Genomic DNA, 21,633 nt, shown 5'->3' on the forward strand with positions numbered 1-21,633 from the left:
TCTCAGACCTATGCTTTAGATTGTACCTTAAAATGCACCTCCTACATTAAACATAATTATAAATCCCACCGTTAATGTATTTTGCATGGAATTTACACGGTATCTCAGGGGAATGCTACAAATCCTTTAAGTAAAAAATAACTCAGTGCAATAAATAGCTATTTTTAATGGCATCCAGTATTTCCCCAAGATGTAATGTCTCAGAGGACCTGAGTCAAGCAGAGACTTTGATTAGCCCTAAATACTTTATAAATCTGCTTCCACAAGTTGTGTGTCACTCCTTCCCAAGAGACATTTGAGACTGTTCTTTTCTTAGCATAGTGGCTTCACTCAAAAGACCCTTCCATTTGGTTTATCAGGAGGTCCTGGGAGAGTTTTCTGACTCTTTTCTAGCTGCTCAGCCAGTGGGTTGAATAATCACCATTGGTGTGCTAACTTTCAGAAAAGTTTAGGTTAACACTTATCTTTGGCTGTGATACTATTCCTTTTTTTTTGTAGTCACTTAATCTAACTTTCTGCTATTTCTCTCAAATTTCAGACTAGTGATACAATCTGCCATTGTGTATTTATTGCCTGGGCACAAGCAGGATCTATGACGAATACTGTTCCAGAAAACTTCTTAGCAATACTTAATTCTTGTTAGAAAGAGTAAACACATTCAGAGACGTATGAGTCACTTATAAGAAGATACATAGTTTTAAAAGCACTTGAAAGAGCTGGAAATCACGGAGGTAATAGAGATAAAAAATATATCTCCAGTTTTTGGTATCGTCTAAACATCATAGCTGCATTATAACTAAGTTATATGTCACAAACAAACGGATGGATAACAAAATAAGCGAAAAACTCCAGTCACAGCAAGAGGGGAATACAGATCTGAGGATGTTAACTCATCATTCAGTGCTGTTTAATGACTCATATTCCACCCCATGATACTTAATCACAATGAAATGCCACAAAGATACACTGAAAAAAGTGGGATGATAACTGACTTCCAGTGAATTTTCAGGTGATTTTACTGGAAGCCAATCATAAATATTGCATAAAAAAATGTAAAAAAAATTTAACAATCTAAGTTTCTCTAGAGATGATTATTCAAGCTATACAAAAAAATTAAGTATGCTTTTAGATTTCCAAGTTTCAGTCTCTTGTGAAATACTTTTGCACATCTGACAAACTCTTTGAGTGTCAAGTACAACCTCATGTTTCTGCATTCCTTTTCAAAATGTCACTGTGTTGATCATCAGCATGGAGGTCTACAGTGCAGAAAAGAATGAAGTTTTGTGAATGCTTAATTTTGCCATGATCATCAGCCAATATGCAGTCAAAATTATTCTTATAAGGCAGAAGCCTATCAGTTAGCACTGATATGCAATTCCCTTAGTGAAGCATAAAGAGAGCAAAGTGGAAAATTACAGAGATGGGGACAGCATGGCAGAGAACACTTTTTCCATTCCTTGAAGGAAAGAAAAAAGACATTCTGTTAACAATGGATCTCTCCACACACAAGGCAAAATGTTCTTATGCTATTATGGATTCAAAGAAGTTTGTGGATTTTTCATCACTTGCATGATGACTACAATAAATGATCGTGGAACTGGCCCAGAAATTTAACGTATTTCACTTTAGAAGCAATTGCCAATGGATCATAACAAAAAATGGCGATACTGTTGACAAAAGTGTATCAATAGTATTTTTTGGAGGAGTGGAGAAGAAGAGGGAATGTCCTTTCTACTTTCTTGATAAATGAAGGTTAAATAAAGGTGTTGGAGGAAACAATTTAAGTGTTATATAAGCTATATTAATATTTAAATGGTACTTCTATACTTCAAGGGCTTTTATCTTGTTGACTGCCACTGAACTTCCAAGAATCTCTTTTTCATATATTTAATGTTTTGGGTAGATAGGTAATTTGGCAAATCACAAGATATGGATTAAGGCGAAATCCTCACAGGTGCATTGGCATTAAATAAAATACCTGGGGGTTAACATAGTTGGCAGACAATAAGCTGGAAACTCGTAGTAAAGAATAAAGATGAAAGTTTTACAAATGTTCAACGTTATGCTTGTTCCCACATGTAAACAATGTCACTGCAGTTATTAGAAAAACTTTCAGTGACTACAGCTGCATGTTTTTGCAAAAATGGACATTAATTTTTTTTCTAAGAGTTTCAGGAAGGCAAGAAAAACAATCATATCTACAGAAAATTTGAAAGGGAGGTATAAAATCTGAAAATAAATCCAAATAGATGCTGGATAATTTTTTATTAATTGGTGGAGCTGTGCAGTGTTGGAAAGCGTCATTTTTTCTTATTAAAAATTAATTCTATTTATTACTTTGAAATATAAAGCAAGTTAGATGAATAAATATACAGAACTTTAAACTTTGAATTATTTACTATGAGAAGTCCTTAGGAGGTATTGGAGCAGTTGCTGTTTGAAGGTTCAGTTCACTCAGCTAATAAGAGCTTCTGGTGATTTGGTAGATATTTGGAGGAGAATAAAACTGGCAACAAGCTTGAAGATATTTTTCTGTCTTCAGGCTGCTAGAAATGTGGCACATTTATTTACCCAAGGAGGGAGGGAAAGGGAGACAGTTTAAAAGAAAAAAATATAGTAGATAAACTAATGCTCCATTTTCAGCATCTCTCAGCTTGAAATACAGTGAAGCACATAATGTCCCTGTAGCTACAGCGGGCTTCCTCATAAATACTGGTGACATGCTGAATCTTTTAAGAAAAGGGATGGAAGTCATTAGACTTCTCATTAATGGCATGGCTCTTGGATAAGAGACCTAATGACTGCTGAAGCATGAAAAGACACCCTAGCAACTGCTGATCTGAAGGTTTCTTCCTCCCCTGCTATTTCCATTGGACTTTTTCTTTATAAACAGAGAGGAACTTGAAGTGCAAGATGTAGACCAGTGATGTGAAAGATGTAGGACCTAAGCTGCAGCTTCTCGCTGATAGTTTTCAGATCTCATGCAGTAACATGAAGGTTTTTTTTCTTAATTACATGTGCAGTCCTATAGATGCCACAAAGCATGGGAACCAGAGTGCTTTAAAAATTGTTTCTACAGCCTTTGATTTAAATCAGTTTTTCTGATGTCTGTGACAGATGGTGAAAACTGAGATAACACCACAACTGTGTGAGGCAGAAGTAAATGTAAATTTAAAATGACTTAAAGTGCTTGCAAAGATTAATTACAGTAGAAGGATATGCATGCCATAGCTGGCACAGTCTCTCTATATCATACGTAAGTATATTTGATTATATAAGTTCAAAAATAGCTTTTATGCAGTGACTAAGATGCCTTTTTATTTTTGATATGCTTTAACTTTCATAAATTCCTTTGATGTAAACCAAACTCTACTTTCTGTGTATCAGCCGTATGACTTATTTGGATATTTTGTTGTAAAATGTAAGAAAGAGAATATTCTGCTTCAGCTGTACTTTAACAAGCTGGATCATTCTTTATGTGCTTGCTTACAAATAATATCAATGCCACAGCAGGATGAAGAGTTAGTACATTTTAGCAAGAAACAGGGACACCATTTTCCCACTTTCTGGATTAAAAAAAAAAAAAGCAGGTAGGTTGCCTAGGAGAAGACTGCAGGTACAAAATATTTTATGGTAATGAAGGTTATGAATTTGCAATAAATCAGATGTTCTAGGATTACTATTTAGTCACGCTCTCCTTCCTAAATGTAATGCAACTTATGCATTAGAAAGGAGGCAGTGACAGATACATAGAATAGGTCCTGCGAAAGCAAAAGAAAGATCACTGCTTACCAATTAACAGCTTTCTATTTGAAAGGAAAACATCTATTTTGAAGATACTAGGTATGAAAACACTAATAACAGTCTGAAGCAGTAGAAGGGCATAAAATCTTTGGGAATATCCAGGATGTTAACTTTGAAAAGCAACTGCCTTGCTCTTAGTTTCTGTGTTTTCTCTTGTTCCAGCATGGACAGCTTTCTGGTACCCTTACCTCTAAGAAATGGGCCAAAGGGTGGCATTATCTAAATCAAAAAGAAAGAATCTTGTAGAGGTTTACATGATCCAATGCTGCTGCTTGGCCAGAGCTCCTTTGAATTGTAAATAGTGTTAGCCACTATTCTCTGGAGAGCGGTATCTGAAATCTGTGGGCTTGGCAAGGGGAAAAGAAGGTTATTTACCCTATCAGTTATCAGTCTAGAGCATGGGAGGGCTGGGCGATAATCTCCAGTATCTGTCCTAGTGGTACATTTTTTGAAACGTGCAAATATCTGCTGTTGTCCCAGATTTTACTCAGTCAGAGACCATTCTTATTGTCGGGATTTCAAAGAACATTAGGTCAGTGTCCTTACAGGGGAAAGTTGAGTAAGCTGTACTTTTTTTTCTTCTACCATAATTGCTAAAATGAAAGACTTGCAGTCAGTTATATTTTTGGAGTAGGTTGAGGAAAAAAAGTAATAGTGCAATGGTAGAGGTCACAGTGTAGCAAGGCAGCTTTCTATTTAGTTTTCAGTATAGTACCTAAATGTGAGTTTTCTACGTTTTTCCTATACATACTACAATTCACAAGTTATTTTGCTTCCTAAGAGACAACAATTTGTTTATCAGTTGATGCATCAGGAATTAGCACAATCTCTTTTTTCATCCATTTAGAGGGCTACTGCTTACTTTTTCATGAACACATTCTTAAAATTGCTAAAAAAAACCATATTGCATTAAACTGATCTACCATTTCATGCAAAAATGACACATATTTTACAGCTAATTGTTTTTATTTAAGTTTAAGGGTTCACATTCTCTTGCACATAGTGATGTGCACTTTTTTCTTCCCTCTTCTTTCTTTGCTTGCTAATCTAATGCAGAAAGAATCAAATGTTTCCTCAATCTGCAGGATGAAGATTAAAGACCCTTAGCCCGTGTATTTAGGCATGCAGTCATTTTAGTGCTAATACAAGTGCCAAACAAGGATGCAGAAAGCATATTAACTATAATATGCTCTATCTTGCTATTAAAACAGCTATCTTGTTGGCTCAGGGAACAGGGCTCTATTTAGCATTCCTCTACCACACTGTACAGCATACACCCTAAGCATGTTTTATTATAAGCACAAACAAATTAACTCATACCAGAAGCACAATGGATTCTGAAAGTCACCTACAGAGATTACCTAGTCAAATACCTCTGGTCAAAACAGAATCATCTAAAGCAGGTTGCCCTGGACCATGCCCATTTGAATTTTGACTGTCTCCAGAGTCAGAGACTCCAAAGCCTGGTCAGCGTGTTCTGATGTTCAACCACACTTACCACCACTTAAGAAGTGTTTTGTTCTTACGCTTCAACAGAACTTCCTATATTTGTTTGTACCTATTACCTCTTGTTCTAACAATGGATATAAATGAAAAGAATCGGTGTTTATCTTCTTTATCCCTACGAGGTATTTACAAAAACTGATAGGATTCCCCTGTATCTTCTCTTCTCCAGTCCCAGCTCTCTCAGCCTTCCCTTACTGGAAAGATATTCCAAGAACTTTATTATCTTTGAGGTCCTTTGCTGCTTTTACTTGAACATGTCAATTTCTTTCTTCTGCTGGGCAACTCAGAACTAAACCAAATGTGACTCTATTATGTGCACCATAGAGATAACTTCCTAGATTTTGCATTCCCCTTAAATCAATCATACAAGCTTCCTCCTTGTCCATGAAGGCGCACTTTTCTGATGAGCAAGGAGCTCTTTCTTTCCATGTTGGACCTTGTATTGGTATTGTTTTACTGGACTCTAAATCAGAATGCAATAGCTATCTGAAGGAAAATGTTGCCTTTGCAGCTACAAAAATGGCATGTCTTTCCAGTCTGGAAAGCTGGGAGATGTAATAATGGAAGAGTGGTCTGAAAAACAATGGGAGCAAATTTCAAACATTGCCCTGAATCATAGCTCATCAGTAGTCAAACGATAAGGAAAATAATTAAATAGAAAGGAAGGGAGTGGGGTGAGGGCAGACTAGACAGAATAGATAATTTTGATATCTCAGAATCATTTTACTTATCAGCAATGATGGAAGTGAGTCATTTGCTCACTATGACTCAAGGACGTTTCATATAAAATCAAGGTCTGTAATCTCTCTTCCTAGTGTAAATTATATTTGAATAGCAATAGGAAGACAAATGCTATTTATAAAAATGAGTGAAATCAGTTGCTGATTGGATAGTAAAAAAAATAATCTAAGTTGGAGATAAATCTTTGCAAATTTACACAGCTTAGAAGAAATGCATTTCAGCTTAATGCCAAGGAAGGCCATGTACAGTATGAGCAATACATACTATAGGTCTGTTTACCTATGGCTTTTTTCCTGTCTTGTTAGTAAATAGGAAAAGTAGTTTTTACTCATTTTCAGTAGAGTTAGAGAACTCAGCTAAACTCATTGCATGTGGATGATCCTATTGATTCACATTTCAGGAATTTTCACAGAGACAGAAAAATCATGCAGTGGAATTGTCTTTCCTCAATCAGGTAAAAAATATATTGCATAGATGCAAAGTTACTGCTGTACTGGTGGTAACGTGAGTGTTACTCAGGATATTTCTAGGAGCACAATTAAATTCTTGCAAATTCTTGCACTTTGGTTCTGACATTTAGACCTTTTCAATGTAAGATTACAGAAATTGTGCCTGGCTGCAGTGTCTCATTTACTCATTACTGTCACTGCGGATGTGTTGGTTTTTGCTTTATTTGTTGTTTATTTATTTATTTATTTCCCCCCTCCCCCACACACCAGTATAAAAAGCTAAGAAACACTAGGCATTTCATTACAAGCTGAAGGAACTCAGTGAGAAGGGGGACTATTGCTCTAACTCCTCGGCTGTGTTTTCAGTACAGTCCTTTCCTCCCAGATATTTGAGGTTTTCTCCCATAAATCCCACTTTTTTGCCCATTTCTCCAAACTCTTCAGGAGAAGAAGCATTTCTCCAATTCCTTACTTTGTATCCTGCTTTTCCTCACTTTTTGTCACAAAAATCTTCTTTGTCAGAAAACAGGAACCCATTAACAGGAGACAAAATTTGGCAACCTGACCCCAACTTCTGCTTACTTAATTGAATGGGAGAAAAACATCCAGGCAGAAAATATGGTGGAATTTTCTTTCCTTTTCTTCATCCCATACTGGTTTATCACATAGATTATATAATTTTGTCCAATCACCTTTTACATAGAGGCCAATAAACAGCACCACCGATGTTCATCAATCTGAAATATGGCCTAGAGTAGGTGAATTTACATTAATCCTCAAATAAAGTATATTAAAATTGTAAGTTGACAACTTTATGCTAGTTGATCAAATATCAAAATATATTCTTGTATCTCTACATAGAAAGTGATGAAAAAATGCAAGTGAAATCATCCTCTGCTCATCACTACTTCCTTCCCTCTTTAGAATAAAAGCCCTACAGACCACAAAGATGATTTTGCCTCTGAGTATCTAGGGATTTTCTTCTCCTAAATTCCTTGTGTGACTAATCATAGTAAATGTAAATGAAATAATAATTTTTTTTCTTCTGCTATACTTTATTACAGAGTTGAAGGGACTGTGCATGGTTCAGTGTGTAATGATTAGCAGCCTCAATAAGCATATAACTGTTATTCTGGAGTCAAAACCTTTCCATTGTATCAGCAATACAGTTGTTGCTTTCAGAAAAAAAAAAAAAAGAAAAAAGAAAAAAGAGAGGTGCAAGAGTTTTTGAAGTTTGTGATAATCTTCATGTTTTTCTCTGAACTTTTAGTTTATCAGTATTCTGAACTTATTTATTTACCTATTTTTCGCTGCAGTTTTATCTTGGATGTATGTCTTAACTGAACTGTCTACAGCAAAAAGTTTTCCCCTCTACTAGTGGAAATAGCCAGGAGAGAAAAATAAATCTGACTGGAAAAAAATGATACGTTATTGTCTGGACGTACTTAAGAAGCTGTGTGACAGGATTGCAGCAAAATCAAAAAACTGTCCCCTGCTGTGGCCTGTCCTATTTCTAGTCATTACTATTTGATGCTTTCAGCACCAATAATCACCACTTGGCCTCTCTAAGAATGGTTATATTTGAGAGAGTCCAGGTGAGGATATCTTAACAGTGCACTGTCATGTCTTACTGTTGTGTTTCCTTGCAGAAGTGAATATAGTGGCACAGCCTAATGGTGTTTTGGTTGTCATTGTAATGATTTTTTTTGCCCATGATGATTCATCAGAAACAGATCGAAAGAGGGAAAGGGTGAACTTTTTCCAGAACTGTTATGTTCTGCAGTGCTACCACAATAGACAAAGGCTTTTTTTTCCTAAGGAGTTGTCTGGTAATAAAAGCTTTTGTTACTTTCTGAGAGTTTAAAGGTAAAATTGATTCTAAAAAATTCCTATCTCTCATTAGCACAATGAAGAGTTGTTTGTACATATAATTGGTCCTGCTATTATTGTCGACACAGTTAAAAAAGCCAATCCTTCTCAGCATGTATCTCGAGACACAACATACAAAGAAGCTGATATCCTTATTAGTATTGCACTAAGCACCCCTAAAGGACACAGTGAGCAAAGAGGCAAGCTGGACTCGTTTTGAACAAATTGTTCTTAAAAGGAACAAATAGTAGATTTATTATAAAAATTCCCAAATCCCTAGAAAGCTGACAGACTAACTTTCCTTTACATACAAAAGGTAATACTTCTTGATTTGGCAAGGTTTAGATATTTGGTTATGACCAGATATGGAATTTTCTGTTGGGGTAGCCACAAACAGCCTAGCACCAGCATAGCTTTTGCTTATCTAAAATTTATCTAAATTTATGACTTCATTAAAATCTGACCAGCTTTAAGACTGCAAATCATGATGCAGCTTAAAATGGGCAGAGTTATTTTGCAGGTTAACTTGATACAGTTTTCACATTCAAGTAGGTGGAAGACTTTCCCTTAGCTTGGTAGTGAATTAATGCTCTAGCAGACTGGTTATTTTACATTCTAATCCTGTATCTTTCCTTTGCCTAACTATGATCAACATAGTTGGGTATCTATGCCCTGCCTGTTATACTATATTTATCCCTATCTTGTGCCTCACCAGAACTATCGGTCTCATTAATATTTCATGCACGGAGAGGGATAGACCAGTACTCTTCAGCCTAAAAGTCAGAGTGCTCACCTTGGGATGTTGTGTCAGCCACTGCTATTCATGTCTTTTTTGTAATGGTGTTGGACAGATCCAACAGAGATTACTGAGAAAAGTCTGGGCTGCCTCCTCCCACAACCCAATGGTACTCTACAATGGTAACATGACCACTGAGGTGCTCTGAAACAGACTGCTTTTCTGTGTTCATTCTTATAGTTAAACCCAGCAATAAATGTTTTGCTGTTAGCTGAAGAGAAAAATTGAAAAATTCTCTAATCCCTGAGGATTCTGGAAAGATGTCTGCTCCAATACCTGAAGCCTTCTATATGTTCTTGCATGCTGTTTATCAGGAACACAAACTTGGTTCTTTTCTAAAAAGAAAGAATGATGTGAACATTGCAAATCCAAGAGATCTACAGAGATTCCTATGCATCTCAAGGAATTGGGTTTAAAAATAGATTGTCCACAGTAATCTCTAGGACTAAAAACTAAAGCTGTACAAAAATGCAACAAATAATTATTACCCAGGCTATCTTGTGCTTTTCAATAAAAGCTAGCATTGAGTTGTTGCTTTTTTTTTTCCACTAGCAAAGAGTAAATTTACAAATACATGGAGTTCTAAAATATATAAATAAAACTGGAAGAGTATTTGAAATAGTTAACAAGTTTTTATATCTGAAAACAAGAAATATGTTTGACATTTTTTTAATGGAATTTTTCCTCTTCACATGTTGAAAAGGATTTTTCTTTTGAGATAAGTACCTAAAAAAGTGATAGTTAAGAAAAAAGCGTAAGTAACTATGACATACATTCAAATACTTTTCTTCAAACAAGCTCTCAACTTCAACTTGACCTGAATTATTATTTCTTCTTTGTGTGGTTATCATTTTCCCTGAAACCCCTTTTTCTTCTCATCTGCAGTGACCTCACTCACAATTCAACAGCATGTAAAAGGTCTCTTGGCAATCAAGCAGACTGCTTTAGTATGGATATAGAATGAATAAATGAGATTAATATCTCCATGAACATTTTCAAAGTTCAGCCAATTGGGAGTTCAGTTCATGGCGGGGATGGATGATTTGGAGGATGTAGGACTGTAGCAGAAAAATATCTTTTTCTATCTTTTAACCCCCTAAGAAAGAAGCACTACTGTCAAGGAAGAAATTTCACACACAAGTTTATCTAGTGCTTCTTGAAATAACTCCCTTACCCCTCCTTTCTCCATCCCCCCCCCTTTTTTCCCCCCTTCCCTACCCCCTTCCTCTTTCCTCATCTTACAGTGAGGTTCTGGGCCACATCAAGCCCTAAAGGAAAAATAAGGAAGGTGTTGGCTCCTTAGGGTGTCCTCATCCTGTCGCTGGAGTACACTGATGAGTTCTGAAAACATTATTCTAGTTGAATGCTCCAGCACTAATTTAAAATTATGTTATATTGAACTTGAAGTGCACTTTCAGGTCTTCCGTTCTCTCCCCACCCCCTCCTTGGCTTCATCATTTTACAGTACTTGGAAGAATTCACAGATGCTCCTGTTCCTTTCCATAGGTTGGGTTGGGCTGTATGTGAGCCTTAGAAATGCTCAAAGTCTTTAAAATCTTCCTAAGTAATTCTGAATTAAATTTATTTCTGGATTATTAAATACATATTGCTGGATTGTGTATCATTACCTTCCAAACCATTTCCTTTATTGTTTCAGTAAATAAAAAGTTTTTCAAAGGTGAACCTTAAGTGAAGAGTAAGAAAAATAGTAATGGATAATGGATAGTAACAGATGGCATGCTTAATCTTTATGCTGATTATGCTTATCTAGATGCACCATATTTAAAAAAATAATTTGTTTTCATATATCTTGCTTTTATGCATTTGAGTAATATGTTACAATTATTATATCAATGTTAAAATTATTATATATATAAACAGTACATATACTTTTTTACATATTGATAGTAATAATCTCTACTGAAATTGATTAAATTTCTGCCCTAAGCATATTACTGTTTATACAGCCAAAAAGTTAAAACATAGTGAATAAAAAACTAATGTGAGCTGTCCAATAAGTTTGATAGATAATTAATGCAAAGAACAACCTGAAGTCAGTCTTTTCGATTAAAGAACAAAACTCTGTCTCAAAGTACAAGTAATTTACCATAGAGTGATGCATATATTAGGAATGACAGGAGATAATAAATGATTGCCAATGGAATACCATAAATAGAATGTAGCTTAACTATATTGATTCTTTTCTCATTTTATTGGGAAGAAAAATGACTGTGATTTTTGGATGTGTGTATCATCAGCTGAGTTACTGAAGTGTTGACATGAGTATCTACCATATTTTTAGCTAAGAATAATACTAACATAGAAAGTCTAGCAGCAGAACCCTCAGCTATAATTAATAGACAAAATAAGTATCAGGGGTTTCTGTCCAGCTTACTTGGACTACAGACTGACTGACCTGCATTCTCTATCAGTGGCTAGATTAAGGGCAGTTTAGGTCTGTCTATGTTATATATGTTATGACTTCATAGCAAACCAGGGAGGATTATTTAGGAGATAAATCTTGCAATAAGTATCAAAAGAGCTAAACATTAGATGGTCTTTCTTTTGCATGTATTCCAGAAAGATGGAATATCAGATTTTAAAACATTTATCATCTGTCCACAAGAACTACTTCCAAGGTATGATTATTGTAAAAACAAGGTGGGTACAACTGAGTCTAGAACACAGAAAAAATATGCTTTATGGAGTAATATGGTAAGATCACTCTTTTCACGAGTTGATCCTTATGAACCTTATCCTAGTAGAGCTCAAAGCATGTTCAGAACTACCAATGTGAAAAATAGGCAAAGTAAAGAAGATTAAGTACACTTACCTAATGTATACACATAGGAAGCTTAGACTTTTTTTTAGTAGAAAATCTAGTCATTTCTAGATCAAGCATCTAAACTTCAGTCCTGACAAAAAAGATGAACTAGAATGAATAATAGTGTCAAATATCTATAATCATCTAGAAGATAAGAAAAGATGAGTAGCAACAAACTGGATATGTATTAGTAAGTCAAACCAAAGAAATCTGATTTCTTTCCATAAAAAATGTGTGGGTTTTTTATTGTTTGTTGGTTTTTGTATTTTAGCTAAGGTAAGGCTCTTAACAAAGTCTGCTGTGATATTTTCATATGGAAGGCAAAGAAATACAATCTGCAATGAGGAAATGACTGGATGAAAGTATCTGAAGAAGAAGTAAATACTAGATGAAAGAGATAAAAGTAATAAGGTTCATGAGAGCAGATGTGAAACAACCAGGCAGGTAGCTGCTCTAAGAAAAGACTCTGGGAATTACTACAGATCACAGGAAGGAATCTAAAAATGCCATATGGTTGCACAGAAGATCATCATGTTAGAATACGTTGTCAATGGAATCATCATTAGTAATATTTCCCATTAGTGAGACTTCACACCATTTGGTGTTTCAAGAGGAGCTTCAGGAAGATGTATACTTGACTAAGAAAGGCAGCAATCATGTGTATAGGGTAAAGAGAAAAGAGCTTTTACAAAATAGCAACTGTTTAGTAAAAGGAAGAAAAAATTGAGAAGGAGTAACAAGAAACTTCAAATCTGAAAAGGCTGTAGCAAAGAAAAGTAAACCATGTATGTCTAAATCCTTTCATGTCCAAAATGGATAAAGACAATATAATAATATAAAAATGGATAAAGACAATATAATAATAGAAATAGGTATAAAGGTCTGTATTAACTGTGAGGAAAAGTTTTCACTTATTAAATGATACAGTGAAAGAGACTGACCAGTAAGCCCACAGGGTCCCCATCACAAAAGGTGAGAGCAGGTAATGAGGGAACTGGGGATAGAGGATGAACTAGACTACCTCTTGAATGCCCTTCCCTATCCTTTCATTTCCTTTATGTTTTACAAACCTTTGAGGATCTTTTGTTTTGTATTTTCAAAGCAAGAAGCACATTCATCATGTAAGTTAGCATCTCAAGTTTGTGGTTCTATTTTCAAAAGCAGAGTGTTAGATCAGGTTCTGACAGTGTCTCATTTCTTTTGTATAAAATTTATGATTATTTGACATCACAGCATTCATTGTAATCAAAGCAACTGTAGAAGGTAGAGACACTGTGGTGTTAAGGATGGCACCTTCAACAATGAGTGAGACTTTAGAATTGTCTTCTGACTTTTAAATTCCATTTGAAATCTATGAACAGTATAATCTTCACTGCAACTGGTCTGGATTTACAAATTCAAGTACATTTGAACATTTTATTGTTAAATTATTAATAAAAAATGCTTGTCTTCCATAAACTGTTCTAGGTATCTAGATCCATTTTTAAAATTAAAACTATGGTAGACGTACCATATCTTGATTCTCTGCTTTTTGCAAAAGAAGTTCTGCAACAGAAGGAAAATGTTAAGAATGATTTTCAATTATGCGCAGTGTTAATAGAGACAAAGGGGCCCATTCATAGCTTGAATAAAGTTTATCTTCAATAAGCCAAAATAGCCCCCAGGTAAAGATAAACTGGATCAAAACTTTTTGTTAAACAGTAACTAGACATTCCTTAAAGATGATGTAAGACTGAAGAGATTTGACACCAACACCTCTTTGTTCATATCTTCTTGTACTCTAAATTAATATCTTTTTCTTTTAGCTGTTTTGCTGTTCCATGTACATATTTCTTTGATGAATGCAACTTTCTGATTTTTATGTAACTTGCACTTAACAGATGACAGCAAGAGAAAATTTTAGGCTCTAAACACGAAAATCATACCTCAGTGTTCTTAGGGTGCAACATTCAGTTATAACTTTCTCATATAATGAAACAGAAGCTAACGGATAATTACTTGACTTTATCTTATTAAAATAAGGTTGTGCACTGTATTGCAGCTGGAAATAAATGCCCACTTTTTATTGTTCAGTGTTTATGTATAATCAGAGACACTATTCTACAGATTGCAATCAGGATTTCAGATTATTTCTTTGCCTACCTGTCAGAAAATAAAAGGGAAAAAAAAAGGGTAGGAAGGTGAGGAAAAACTATTGTATCTTAGAGATAGTCAGAAAAATATCTAAGCCAGCAATTTAAAATGATAGAATTTTGCTTTTATGCCACAGCATAAACTGTTCTAGCTATACAAAAGCAAATTTCAGATGCTCTCATACAATGACCACTCTTGGATCTAAGGGCCAAGCTGATGGCCAAAGATTCTCAGATTGCCTGAATTAGTAGCTACCAGTGCTGTCTGACACATGGGAAATACGTAGAAGAAAATAAATATATACTCTGAGTATTCTGACAGGCAGGTGCTTCTTCTGCAATCCTCTCTGTGCTCCCTGTATTTTCTTCAGCCACTTTGATTGCCACTTGGCTCTCTTTCTCCAAAATCCCTGGCTAATCTCTTCTATATAGGCTCTTTTGCCACCCTTATCGCTGTAGCATACAAGTGGCTGCCAGAAGCGCATTAATCAATGCATTAAGATGTCACATGTGTCTCACGTTCTTGTTCATCCACCTTCCAGAAGAAAAAAGAACCAGCGTGGAAACAGAGCATTATAGGTGATTCCCTCCTTGCCTTTACATCAGATGTATTCTAAAATGTTTGAGAAATCCAGTAAAACCAAGAGCAAAAACTTTTTGTGAGACACCAGGTGAAAGGAAGAAACAGTCAAAATGACTGATGAATTGTTGCAGCTGCCTAAGGACGGATGACATCTGTCCAGCCTGGAAATAGTGAGGATGTGTACAATTAAGGATGAAACATTGCCCACTGGAATGAAACAGAATGCCTTTCCAGACAAGGATGAGGGGAGCCTCTCTTTCTGAATTTCTGTGAACCAAAGTAAGTCCTTCAGCATAACTATGCTAACCAGAACAGACAGGTATTTGCTTTGTGATCCAACAGAAGTCCAGAACAGGCTGTGTGATGGCCAAATACAGGCATTGAAAAGTGAAAACTCAAGCTCCTGAATATGAACTTTAAATGATTTTTTAGATTTTTTGCTTCAAGGTGATTTTTTTAAAAGCCACACCCATATACACTATGGTCATTTATATCACTGTGTTGTATTTTTTTTTTACAATTCCAATGGTAAGAAAAATATTTCTTAGAAGCAAGAGAAGGTCACAGAATCATTCAATGTGAGAAATTCAGGCTATTTCGAGATCAGCCAGTATTCCATGAAAACATTACATACAATTATGCATGCCCATTGTCCTGTTCCTTCAGTTGGGACAGAGTTGATTTTCTTCATAGTGTGTAGTATGATGCTATGTTTTTGCTTAAATAGAAAAATGGTGTTGATAACATAGTGACATTTTAGTTGTTGCTGAGCAGTGCTGTAAGTCAAGGATGTTTCAGCTTCTCAAATTGCCCTGCCAGTATTCCTACTCCAGCCATGGTATAAATTCTGCTCTCTTCTTTCTGTTGCAGGCAGCTTCGTTATTAATGGAATAAGATAATTTTCACTAGATGAGAGGCCAAGGAAAACCATGCGTGACTACATGGCCAGAGAAGGATAGATTAACCTACAGGGCTGAGAATCTATCAACCACTGCATCTAAGGACAGATAATCCAGTAGACTTACAGTAGTCTCAGGGCTGACATAGTAGCTAATTTATGATTGATAACCTGCAGCGATACCATCACAGTGGTAACTAGATGACAACCTGCTACTTGAAATAAAAATCAATAAAAATAGACACCATTGTTATCTCTGGGATTAGCACCTGTCATAATTAAGTTTATAGTCTAACACCTTAGCAGCCACTGAAATTACTTTCATTATATTTATTTCTGTCATTCATGGTGAGTCAAGCTTATACTTTAGGTAGGACAACTTTCTCTTATAGCTTTGACGAATATAATTTCAAACTTTTTGATGCAAGGAAATTGGCCCTATGGAGAATAACAGCAAAATGTGCTTTTTAATGTCTATCTCATCTTGTTAAAAGGAGGATCTGCCATCTGTATGATCATTCACAGCTGATAAAACTAAACTATCTCACAGTCACAAATCTATTTTTATTTATTTATTTTTAGTAGACTATAATGCTTCTGAAGCACAGATAAAGTATTTGATGGCATTAACAAACTTCTGAGGAGAGTAATTGCACAATCTCCTTTCTCCCTGCATCATTGCCTCTAAGCAAATGGGGAAGAGCCAACTGAACTACAGTTCCTTTAGGGATCTGTTTTACTCATGAGGCCTTCCAGAAGAAACAAGAGTGAAAAATGCCTATGAGTTATTAAGGTACGGCAAGTTATTTTTTATTAGTTTTATATTCATCTTTAGGATTACTATTAATGACTAGAAGAAAGGAAGAGCAAAGTCTAACACTGGCTGAGTGGTGACACAAAGTTTCTGTCTCTAGAATAAATTTCACTTAATATGAAGTGTTTCTCTACCTTTTAATTGCTTACACAGATTTATATAGTCTTCAACAGAAGAGCCTCTTGAGATACAGAAGTCAACACAGAGTTGACTTTATCCTTATCTACAAGAATTGAATAAAGCTGCCACATTTAATTCATACCTCCTAACAAAGGTGTTTCAACAACACTTGACAAGCATTAAACTTCTATCTTTTTTCAGTATCTCAGGTTTATATGATCAACTATGTTGAAGATCCCAGTTTCTTACAACAAAATTTAACACAGCCTGATGAAAACTGAGTATTATAAGAAGGATTTGGGTCATGCAAACATAAAGAGGCAAGATAAGTCACAGGATTAACTTCTCCAAAAGATAAAATACATTATTTTACTGTCTATGACTAAAGGTAACAACAGAAAAAAAAAAAGAAAGGAGAAAAAAAAAGAGGATTAAAGACATGTGGAGATGCAATTAAGTTGCTACTGAATGCCTGACTGCAACAACAAGGTTACTCTGTAGAACTAACAGAATCACAGAATCATAGGGGTTGGAAGGGATTTCTGGACATCACCTATTTCAGCTCCTCAGTAGGTTTCCTACAGTAGATTGCGCAGGAAAGCAACCAGGCAGGTCTTGATTCTCTCCAAAGATAGTCCAGAACACCTCTGGGCAGCCTGTTCCAGTGCTCCGTCACCCTCATAGTAAAGATTTTTTCTCTTGTTTTCATATGGAATTTTGTATTCCATTTTGTGCCCATTTCCCCTTGCTCTGTCGCTGCACACCACCAAGAAGAGACTGGCCTGTCAACTTGACATTTGCCTTTTAGATACTTACAAACAGTGATAAGATCTCACCTCAATCTTTTTCAGGCTGAACAGTCCCAGATGTTTCCTCATAAAGAAGGTAGTCCAGGACCCCAAACACCTCTCTGGCCCTCCAAGGGACTCTCTTCAGTAGTTCCTCAATAAGGTAGTAAGTACAATCTCAGTAGGATAGAAAGTATGCAGAAACAAAACTAATTAAGAAGTGAAGTATGGGTGAAAAGATAATGATAATGCTTGGAAAATCTGGGTAAATTGTAACTGTCTATAAAATAATATTTCACCATGTCCAGACATAAGGCATTTGTAATATCTTTTTCTAAAATTATTGCTGTTGAAAACACTTAAACATCAAAGTGAAGACACCTTTATATCTGGCAAAATACAGACTGATATTTTGTACATTTCTTTAGGTTTTATGTCATATTGCATTAATTCTTGATCTTTGCCAAAATCTAATATCATTAGATATCTTCTAATTTTTCATGTGTGCATTAGTGTCACTGTGTCAATCAAGCTTTGGGCATTTCCCAAGTATTGCAATTTTCCATATTGGAGTTCTCTATTTTTTTTTCACTGCAGATTTTCATCATGAAATTAAAAGACTGCATTTAAGGCTGAAGTTGTTAATGGTATTGGGCACAACCATTCTGCTGTGGTCGCTCAGGGAGAACTGAAAACAGAATACATCAGAATGGACATCATAGGTATTTGTACTCTTACATGTGGGATATTTTAGGAAGCTTTTCGTTTAAGATAGCAGTTCTATTTCTGAATTTCCCTGAGGTACCTATCACACTTACATAGTGATTTTTTGCACTTAAAGGACATGAATACTGTTCTACAGTTCAGTCTAACTAGATAAAAAATTCAATACACAACAACATTGGCTTAGGAATAATATTATTTTATAAAAAGCTAAAGGACTCAAACTATATTCTTACACATATTTTTAAAAGATAAAATTTCTCTGGCATAGTAATATTTTTGAATAATTCATCTTCAGTTTCTCTTTTCACTATCTTAATTAGAATGACTCAGAATGAAATTTGCTGAAATAAACTAATTAAGGATGTTAACACCTTTTTTTCCATATGTCAAAATGAAGGTCTTCTTCTCCTTGTCTTTGCTAACCAGTGGATTCTTTAATATAGTTTGGATCTTTTAATGTTCTTCTTACTTTTTTTTTTTTTATTTCTTCAAAGTTTTTAAGATGCAACTGTCAATTATCCTCATATGTTTAGCAAACTATACATTTATTTTTATCATTTCTTTTTTCAACTAGAATTCTTTTTTTTTTTTCTTTTTTTTTATTGTTCTTAATCAGCATGTCAATATTTTACATGGGCCAAGACTACTACTTCTCTTCTGGATTACCTCATCACAGTGGTTAGTGAGTTTATTGGCTTTGTCATATGTCGGCTTATGTCCATGACAAGGGAGCAAAGTGACCCACAGATCCACACCCTGGGAAGGAGGTCTGGGGGAAGGAATAGCACAATATAATACAATATGATTAGAATTGAAGCTAAGAAATCAAATAAAATGAGAGAGTTTCCAAAACCAAAATCCTTATTCTAAAGCTGTAAGTGAAGCAGCCAGGGAACAAAGAAAATCTCATGACTCTGGTCAGCATTAACTCTTTAAATCCCAGTGCACTGCATCATGTTATGATGTGGAATAACAATGACAAACCATAAAATCATGACATTGTCAGTGATAAAAGAGAATTGATCAATCAGATTTTTATTTCAAATTTACCAGCCTATATCTTCCTCTTGCATTCTTCTAAAAATGCTACCAAGCCCCACCCTCGCTTAAAGAAATAAAGTGAGCATGAGCTTTATCTGGGTTAAATAAAAGAAGGACATTCAAAATACTCTGGTTTGTTGGGTCAAATTTAAAATACTTTTCATAATGGTGATTTTAACATAGAAAGTTCCACTGAGTAGGGTTTCACCAGCTATTATGTAGCATCCTTATTCAAGAACAGTTTAAGTAGGAAATATAATACCTTAAAAGTTCTCATTTTTAAGCCTTTAAGTTCTCTGCTCATACTTTTAGATCAATTTCCTTTTGGTGATGAGCCTACTTTATTTCTACTTCCCTTTTGTTTCTTGTTGCTTCCTGAACTCTACCCATTTCAGTCTCACTGTCCTTTGCTAAACATACCCTTATTTCTACCTGTTGACACATAAATTTTGATAGTTCTCTTCTAAATTCACTTCTGATAAACTCAGATTTGTACCTTTCCTTACGGCCACTGGGATTCCTTTGACTACAGAAGAATCAGAAGAATGCACAAATCTTCCATTCTGTCATTTTCTTTGAACTGCCTTTCATTTGTTGCTCATCTAAATGGACATTTTCAAGAAAGTCTGTTGTTGTTTTTTTGTTTGTTTGTTTTCCCAGGGTTTTCAGCCTTCACTAATGTGGATTTCTGCTCTGAAAATCCTGTTCTAATAAAGTGCACAGGAAGATGCATCCTATCACCTTTACAGAAAAACTTAGTCACTAGCTGCCCTAAACTAGAGGAACTCCATGAGTTTGATGATTTTGGTGGTTTATGGGTTACAACATACTTTGCATGGCTTCCAGCTTACAAGAGTTTTCCAGAATTACCACCTAGCCAGAGCTTTCCTATATGGGGATCAAACAGGCTAATTTTTTGTGAAGCATTTTGCTTGAGTTACAGTGAGCAAACAGGAGTCTGCATGAAAATTAATGGAAGCAATAGAGCTTCAAGTGGCTGTATTTATTTGTTTGCCCTAGCTTCCCAGCTTTTATTTTTGTTTAGAAAATACACACTATGAGTCACTAGGAATGTTAATAATTACAGGATTTACCCTACAGGGAAGATACTCTTGCTTTTTTATGATGCTATGACTTGGACCATACAGAGAAGATATTTTTTACTGTATTCCATGTACTGGCCATAGTATCATATATTTAGCATGTCTCATTGTTTTTAATTTTTATATTTTACCAATAATTTAACTATATTGAGAAAGTTATTTTTTTAATCAGCTGATAAAATTTAGTACAGTGAATTTTCAGTGTTCTATTCTACCCTTCCTACAATACACCCATCAAGATAAACATGTTCACAGGTTTTCAGTTTTTGTATTTGCTATTTTTCCCCCTTGTTTTCCTATTTAATACATCACTTTCATTTGAAAGCACATGTTACTCAAAGGTATTCAGTTCTCATGTACTCATTCTAATATTCATTTCCCAAATAAATTCAACATGACTTTACTCTGCACAGTGAGAATCTCCATTAATTTGCTTAGTCATTCACAGCATCTAATCTTAGACAGAATGCAACAATACCACACATAAGAAGAAAGAATGATTTGGCTTGTAAATGGCAAGTATAATCAGGAACAGGGATGAGGAATTGATCAGTACAGAGACTAAGGAATGACCATCTCAAATCTCAAAGCTATTTTGCAGGTGAACTCTAATTATTTCACTGACCCTAACATTTATCAGAAGTGTCTCAGATAATATGAAGAAAACTGAAGATAAATGTATGTTGTGCTGGAACGTGTAAAGAATGCACATTGGTAGGAATATCTTTCATCTCTAACAAAGGACAAAATAGTACTCTGCTTTCTGTAGTTATTTTGCTTCAAGAAATTAAATAATATCTTTAATTTCACTCTTGAGCAAAAGCTCATGTAATAGCTAATTTCCCAATTAGAAAAGTGTTCATATCAGAAAAGAAAGAGTAGCCCCTGAAACTATGGTTGCTATTCACAGAGTTCAGAAGACACAGTCTTAGATAACAAACATAGCAATTTGGATGAGGCACTTGAATGGAATTTAAGTCAGCTGCATGGTTTAATATTTAAGTAATACCTGACAGTATCAGCATACAAAAGAGAATATAACAGCCTACTACCTCTACTCATGTAATCTGAATGAATTTATAATGATCTCTAATTGGGTATACAAAACCAAGGTTATTGTCAAGTAGCAGTAAGGGAATGTGTGCAGCAGTTCCAGTCCATTATATGCTCTGATGATACAAAGTTTTATTCCCCACAAAAGAAAATCCAAATTCAATTTTAGAGTTCAGATTCCTTATTTGAAAAACTATTAGACATTTTGGGAGAAATCCTAGCAGCTTGTGAAAGGTCATGAAAGTTAGTCTAAGTATTAGAGATCCACACCATATTCAGATTTATTATCCAGAAAATTGACTCTACTAAGGAAGACTTCGCTGAGTTTGAAGGACTGTTACCAGCAGGATTCTCTGATACCCAGATGATGCCATTCATCACTACAA

The 21,633-nt window shown here is 35.1% G+C and overlaps 1 long non-coding RNA gene across 1 annotated transcript; it reads left to right on the top strand.

Moving 5' to 3' along the window:
- The first annotated feature begins 17,403 nt into the window (after positions 1-17,403).
- LOC149918556 (uncharacterized) lies at positions 17,404-19,853 on the top strand. Its single transcript, XR_016465567.1, has 3 exons — positions 17,404-17,487; positions 17,922-18,046; positions 19,752-19,853. It is a non-coding gene; the product is annotated as an uncharacterized LOC149918556 (long non-coding RNA).
- The last annotated feature ends 1,780 nt before the right edge of the window (positions 19,854-21,633 follow it).

This window comes from Phasianus colchicus, chromosome 3 (assembly GCF_987193195.1).
Source record: "Phasianus colchicus chromosome 3, bPhaCol1.hap1.1, whole genome shotgun sequence".
In the NCBI taxonomy this organism is placed as follows: Eukaryota; Metazoa; Chordata; class Aves; order Galliformes; family Phasianidae; genus Phasianus; species Phasianus colchicus.